Here is a 7,936-nt window from a genome sequence, read left to right as displayed (position 1 = left end):
TTTCCTTTGTAAGCTATTTGGTGCTTTCATCTCACAGCTTGTAGGATTTTCTTCTTCATTTTAGTTTTGGCCAGTATTAAGACTTTGTGCCTTTAGATGTCTTATTTGCAGTGAATCTCCCAATAGTTAGATGACCTTCTTATATCTTGATGTCTAAATCTCCAGCAGGATGAGGGATGTTTCCTTTCATTATTCTTTCAAATGAGTTTTCCATACACTTTTCTTTTTCTACTTCTCCCTCAGGGATACCTATAATTCTTATATTCAATCATCTTACATAGTCCCACAATTTTGAAGACATTGTTCATTCTTTTTCATTCTTTATTCTTCGATTTTTGACTGACTGTGTAAATTCAAAAGCTTTATCTTCAAGCTCCGAAAGTATTTCTTGCATTTGGTCTAGTCTTTTGTTAAAACTTTCCACTGTATTTTGAAATTTCCTAAATGATTCTTTCATTTCTAGAAGTCCTGTTATTTTGTAAAACTATCTTTCTCTTTAGTGAAATTTTCTTTCATGTCCTGAATTATTTATTTGGTCTCTTTGTGTTGGTTTTCAGCCTTCTCATCAATTGCATTGAGCTTACTTGTTATCCATATTTTTGTATTCCATATCCAACATTTAAAAAATTTATCTTTGGTTGGAGTCCATTGCTGGAGAGCTACTGTGATCCTTTGGGGGTGCTGAAACAGGCTACTTTCTCATATTGCCAGAGTTCTTACACTAATTCCTTCTCATCTGGAAACCCTTCCCATAGCTCAAAACAGATAGCTTTGCAGTTCGCCTGTTCTCCTTTGGCAGGAACTCTGTTCCTCAGTGTCAAGAGGCAGAGGTACACTGCTTTTTGGTTCATACAGGTATGTACCCATTGTGATGCATTGGCAATTGGGGAGTTTTGGACCTCAGACCCCTTGGAGAGTGTTCAGGTACCAGCAAAGGTGGACTAGGGTAGGTAATCCCCAGTTCCCAGGCACTTGGAAGTCTTGAGTCTTGGGGTGACCTAAGACTGAGCTGTCAAACTTGCTCTCAAGCTTTCCTGAGTGTGAGTGCTGGCTGTGATAGTGAGGGGTGGGTGCTCTCCTGCTCCAGAAGAGTGCTCAGGCAGGACAAGGGCAGATACACTGTGAACCTGAGACAGGAGGGGTGGATCTTTCTTAATGAGATTAGCAGAGGCAGGTAGCTCTGGGACACACAAGTTGCTCACACTTGCTCTCCACAATGACAACAGTCTCTCCTTTGGGGGTAACAAAAGCACTCAGATTCCCAGCTCTCAAACTGACCCACCTGCAGAACAGGTGGTAGAGACAGCTCAACCTGCTCTGTGTAGGGCTACTGACTGGGTGTGGGCTGTGGCTTAAATGCTCTAGCTGGGGAAGTGTGGTTGTGTCAGGGACTTGCCTTCAGGCTCCTTGCAGAGGAGACAGGCAGGTTGAAGCTCAGGGAGAGGACAGTAATTCCCACCATCTCTCAGAAGAGGCTGTAACTTTTGTTCTTGAGGCACACAAAAGAGCTCACTGCTTCTTTTTAGTGAGAAGGGAGTGAGCCCTGAGTTCTGTGGAAGCCTGGGTGTGGTAAGTGCTCTATCAGAGGCAGGGCAGCTTCCTCCTGATTCCCTGGCTTAATTGTCCCATGTGGAATAATTACCAATCCTGAGGAGAACCAGTCCCTCAGCTGTGATTGCCTCTGTGACAGTGGGCAAAGGGGTGCAGAAGGATAATGCCTCAAATGGTGGGTAGTGTCTCCATGGGGAGGGGCACAGACAACCACGGATCATGAGCCAGGGGCTCTCTCGCGCAGGAAAGCATGTGTTATGCCTTCCTCCGTCCTAGAAAGTGTTCATGGCACTTCCCAGTCCCCTTAGGGCAGCCTGCCAAATGGGTCAGAGCTTCAGGAACACTGCTCATCTCCTGTGTCTCCTCATTCCTTTGAGGTTGTCACTATTGAAGCAGGTGCTGGGGAATGTTCATGTGTGATTCAGTGACAGGGACGCTGAGGGGTTATGGCTTCCTTAGAAGGATAGAGGTCCCTGGCATGTGCACAGGCATTATGATACAGCCAATATGTCACTTGTCATCTCAGCTCAGGTCCACGGTGAGGGGAAGTGTCTCTACACTGGCCCACAGCCTGGTGCTATGTTCCCAAGAAGCACTTAGTTCACTAATGGCAGCGGCACCTGGATTCACGGGGCAGAGGGGCTCTCAGTCAGGAGCTTGCCAACCACCACAGGTGTGAGGGGAGGAGAAGTAATCACTCCCACCTACGCTTTCTGCTGGGCTCTGAATCCCTCAGGAGTCAATCTCCATCAAAATTTTGCTCCTTCTTATTATGATCCACCAATTCTTCCAGTGGGATCTTCAGTAAGAATATGTTCTGGCTCCTTTCCCTCAGTATTTCATCTGGACTGTACTTTCTTACCTGAAACTTATTCTTCTATTTAGGGTATCTTGCCTGTTTCTCCAATATATAATTTTTAATATTATTATCATGAGCTGAAGAAATGTCTTCTCTCGCAGGAGTCAGAATGCTTTCACTTTTTTCTTGAGAGATGTCCAAGAGAGCTGTGCATCGGCAAGAGTGGATTCAGTGGCCCAATAAGTTGTGGCATTTTTGGCATTTTAACATGGAAAATAAGTGGATTTATTGTAAATTTTCCATAGAAATAAAGGTCCAAAATGGAAGCCAAATATTATAAAGTGGCATAAGATCCTAAGGCCTTCCTCCTAGTCATAAACATTCCAATAGATTAAAAGAAACTTTCTCAAGTCTTTGGGAGACATTTATGCACTCCTTCTTTTCGGGCATCCATGGCCAGGATAAATAAAAGCATTTGGCTCTAATTGCCTTTATCTGTTACCTAGATATATAGCATTGGAGCACGAGGCAGCCAGAATGAGCTGTTATGCCTTTTTTTTTTTTTTTTTAATTTCAGAATATTACGGGGGTACAGATGTTTAGGCTGCATATATTGCCTTTGCCCTGCCCAAGTCAGAGCTACAAGTATGCCCATCCCCCAGACAGTGCACACCACAATTTGTTGTTTCAAAGTTGGCAGTAACACATGAATGTCCAGTTTGTGAATATCCAACTCACCTATTCAGGAGATACACTAGCTCTTACCTTATACAGGATTCCAGTTTTCAGTCCTAAGAATAATATCTGTCACATAATAAAGCCAGTATTATGTGACCTACTAAAAATTACATCTCTGTTTTGGGCTGAGACCATGCTAGCCTAATGGGCCTCAGCTGACTTCATTGGCTATGTTTTCTTCCCATACTTTCCAGAAAAAAATTCTTTCTTGATGGATGTGGAATAGAAATTGATGATAGATAAGTTCATGGTTTGGGGGGAGAAGAGAAACATATCATGAGGACATTATTATCTAATTCTCCAGATTTTCTAATTCTCTATAACATCCTAGAACTTAGCCCCAATTTAGCTTACTATTTTAAAATCCCAATGGGTTAAAACAATTGTATTATTTACATATAAACTTCTTGGTATTGAAATCCATTCAATTTGAATGGCTTATGTGAATAGTTTAATTTTAATAATAACTCAGAGTTTAAAAAGAAGATACAGACTTTAGTTCTGAAGGGAATTTAGAGATGACCCCCAAAACTGTTTAGTTGAGGAGGATGAAATGGTTATATAAAAGAATATGTAATTTTGCTTTTTATAAAATTATAAACCCTATTCTTTGCTTTAGTCATATATTTTAATTGAAAAAATATGTGTTTGTTTTATTGAAAAACAAGTTAAGTTCATTACTTCAATTTCAAATATTGAAAATTATTGAATTGTCTCCTACTAAAGGTAATTTAATAATTAAAAATAATAGAAAATTAAAGAGGTTTCTCTTATTAAAAAATATTGTCTATTTTACAGAAAATTCACTTTGGAATTCAATAGAATAAAGGATCATGTCTTTTATCTAATTTTTTCTGTGGAAATTTAATAAATATGTACTATGGTCTCCCATTTTATACACCAAAGATCAGTGATATGTGAAATTGAAACAGATGTTCGATATTAAAGAACACTCCATGCTATACTTTGTAAAGAAGAGAAAGAAATAATATTTATTTCATACTTCCACTGTGTCACAAAAATAATAGTGTTATTTGAAGCTCACAACAGCACTTTTTAAAGGACATCTTATTGTCTCAAATTTTCAATGAAGAAAACAAACCCAAGGAATGTAACTTCTTAATTAGGCCAAGGTCCCTAAGGAAATTCAAGATGGATATTGATTCCAAGTATCTGTCAGTTGCCAAAGTCTATCTACTATACCCTTCTACTTCATATCAAAAAGGAATGCTCTTCTATAAGAGAATACCACATGAGAACAGTTTTGAGGAATATAGTCAGAAGTATGTTGGAAGTAGGTACTTTTTTTTCCAGCATGATGGAAAAAATGTGGTAGTGGTGGAGATAGGTTTTCAGATTTCAACTTTTAATAATTTAAATTGCTGTTTTAATAGGAGTAGTAAGAAAATGTGGTACTGACCTTGGAATTCAACTTTTGAATTTATCACCTTTCAGTTAAATGCCTCTTAGCTTAATAGCAAAGGATAGATGCTCCAGCCAGTCTGCCCTTGTTTGATTGAATTCTAGTTCTGCCAAATACTAGCTGCACAATGTCAGGCAAGTTACTTAATTATGTCTGGTGATTAGGAGACATATAAGAGTCATTATTTATAAAGAAGTTAAAAATGTATATCTGCTATGTGGAAAGAACCATATGCATGTTAACTATAATTCTTGCTACATTTTAATATTTTAATACTGGGAGAAAACATCACCCTATGTTGGATCTTGGTGGTAGGTGCTTAGTAAGATTATGGTACTGTAAAGGAGGAGATTTATTTTTAGCCTTAGATTCAGAAATAAAAGGCAAACTTGCAAAATATTGACTATGAAAGAGTGAACACAATGGCATAGATCACGTAATACATCAGAGAGTACATATACAGAACAAAGAGTACATGCATTACTTGTTGTGGGAAGAAGCAAGTAATAATTAATTTTTAGAATATATGTTAAAATATTGAATGATTTATATAGCCAATTTGGAGAGATGTAGCCTGGTAAGGAACATCTAAAAATAAACTTTTAAGCATTTGCCAGTGAAAAGTCAGAGAGTTTAGAAATTTAAGAGGAAAGTAAATTTCCACATAGGCAGATGCGGAAAAAGATAAAGAGCAAGAAGATAACTGTCAGAATTGCAATAATAAAAAGGATTTTACCATCCATATGAGAGTATTTCAGAGGCTCAGTACCTCTAGTAAAATACAACCTATGAAAAATTATTTAAAAGGTGATAGATGCTGTAATCAGAACTGTACAATAAAATATATTTATCATTTTATGCTTAAATTTTGATATTAATAAAATGTATAATCAAGAGTCCAAGCACATTAAACACTGTGGAAGGTCTGAGATTTTTACTTGCAAGCTAACATGTGAAACTAGCACAATTCCATGGATGCTTATGAAATTCTCAACTCAAGAAGAAAGACTTCACTCACAGAAAAAGCAGTAGTCAGAGTATCAACACATAAGCATTGATAACCTTGCCCTTAAATTCTACAAGGTTATTTGAAGAGCTCCAATGAAGGCTGCACGAACAGTGAGTTGTGGAATACCTGAGGAACACAGGACAAGGGCCTAGTATGTTCTTTGAGCAAGCAGCAAACATTGTATGAAGCAGTAAATAAGCCAGACTCCCTTCCCATGGAAAGGAAGCAGCTACACAGTAGTCACACTATAGTTGTCTTGACATATGAGTTACCTGTGACTAGCTATAGAAACTGCTCAGTGTCAGAAGGCAAATAAGCCTTGCTGTCTGGCATACTCACCAAGAAGGTGCAGGGAGGAATGCGTAGGACCCATGGTGGACACCTTTTCAAATAAATGATTTTAAGTGATCCACTTTTATAACTTTCTTAAAATAGTGAGTTTAAGACCCCTCAAATAATTGCCATAGCTATACATGAGGCTTAGTGGAACTCACAGTTAATAATCTTGTTCATATTAGGGGGCAATAGAAAGAAAACCTCTTCCCAAAATTTGTCTTAACAGGGCTTATTTTTCCTTTGATGAACTACATATCACACAGAAAAAAATCTTGAGCATTATCACAATTCAGTACTCAAACCGATTATGCAAAATCAAACAGTGACCCTAATCATATTTTAACAATTTTTTCTTGTTCTTATTTAACTATATATTATCTATGATTGAGGCATAGGCTGGGTCTGTATTCACTTTCCATGAAGAGGATAATTATTTATAAGCATATGAACTATTAATTTTCAGGACTTGAAAAGGGAAAAAAGGAACTTGAACATCTCCTGTTGTTTTTCTCCTTTTTATTCTTTGTGTTCTTTACAAACTTTCAGTATCCATCCTTATTTCATCCCTTATAATTGAAACTTGTACTATTTAAATTGAAAATCACATCTGTGGGCTTAGCATCTGGTATCTATCTATGATGCAAATAGCATGAAGGCTATTTATGTCAAGATAATATATTCAGTAAGAATTGCTCACCCTGGTCATGAAAATATGCTTATTTTGCTAAAGGACTATAAATGCACAGATTTATATTTCAATTAGCACATTACCATTGTAGAATAACTTTATACCTAAAATAATGTAATTTATAAATAAAATATTTTATTCCTGAGAGGACACATGTTGAGTTTATTGTGAATTATGACTCCAGGGGACTTTGGGAATACAAATTCTTATTAAATTACATAAATGATGCCATGTCACAAATTGCATTGCATAGTTATCATTATCATTTCCATTGAAAAACAGTAAAACAATAAAATAATAAATTAACTCAAAATATTTTCAGTGTGAATCCTAGTTAAATTTTTATTAATGGAAATATACAACAGTAAGTCAGTCACAACAACAAGTATTATTGAGGATCTAATGCCAACCCAGGTAGGTAGCACATAACAATGTTAGCTTTAACGCACCAGGCACTAGGGCTCTAAACACGTACTGAGACTTTTTGTTGTCTTCTTAATATGCCTATGGATTGCAAATAGTATATATCATTACTCTCTCTACTGACAAACCAAAAAAAAATTAAAAAGATAAGGTTGAAAATACAGATACACATTATTATAAAATGACGTTAAAACATATATGCCATTAAAATAATGGAAACAAGTGTCACTGATTATACATTTGGGTATTTAAAATATGAGAATTATTTTTATTTTTGAATTTAATTATTTAATCTACAGATAACATACCTAGTTTGTATAAAATATTTGAATAACTTTATCTCTGCAAAAACATAAAAAAGTTTCATCTCCGTATAATAATGTTCCAGATTTCCTTTTATGAATGTTCCTATTTTTCTCTCATGAGGTAATTAATAAAATTGTACAAAGATAATGTTGTTATGTCCCAGTTAGAAACAATGCACTATATTTGTCTTCTAGCCTGGGAAATGAGAGCATTTTTTGAATATTCATGGATTCTTTGCATATATCACGTCTTTCTAATTTTCATGGAATTTTAATGCTAGAAAATATATTAAATATTAGATATATATTGAAGAGAACTTTATATATTTTATGATTTAAAAGGTGTTTATCTCAAAATCATCATTTCAATATTGACTTTGTTATCTGGATATTTCCATTTTTGGAAATGTTTTACTCATAAGAAGTTTTAACTATCACCTCTAAGTAAAATATTTCCACATCAAAATACTTTTTTCTTGATTTTTATCATAAGCTTTCTTCTGAAAAGACTTCGTCTACCTAAAATTTAACATGAATTTCTTAAAATGGCAATCATAATTCTTAATCCAAAAAATATGTTCTCATCCAGGGAAGTTGATCAAAGATGTCATATCTGAACTAGACCTTGGATATCAGGAAGGATGTAGCAATGTGAAAAGGCATA

Source organism: Eulemur rufifrons, chromosome 4 (assembly GCF_041146395.1).
Source record: "Eulemur rufifrons isolate Redbay chromosome 4, OSU_ERuf_1, whole genome shotgun sequence".
NCBI classification, from domain to species: Eukaryota; Metazoa; Chordata; class Mammalia; order Primates; family Lemuridae; genus Eulemur; species Eulemur rufifrons.
The sequence above is the reverse complement of the archived record's forward strand: the minus strand, read 5'-3'. Positions refer to the sequence as shown.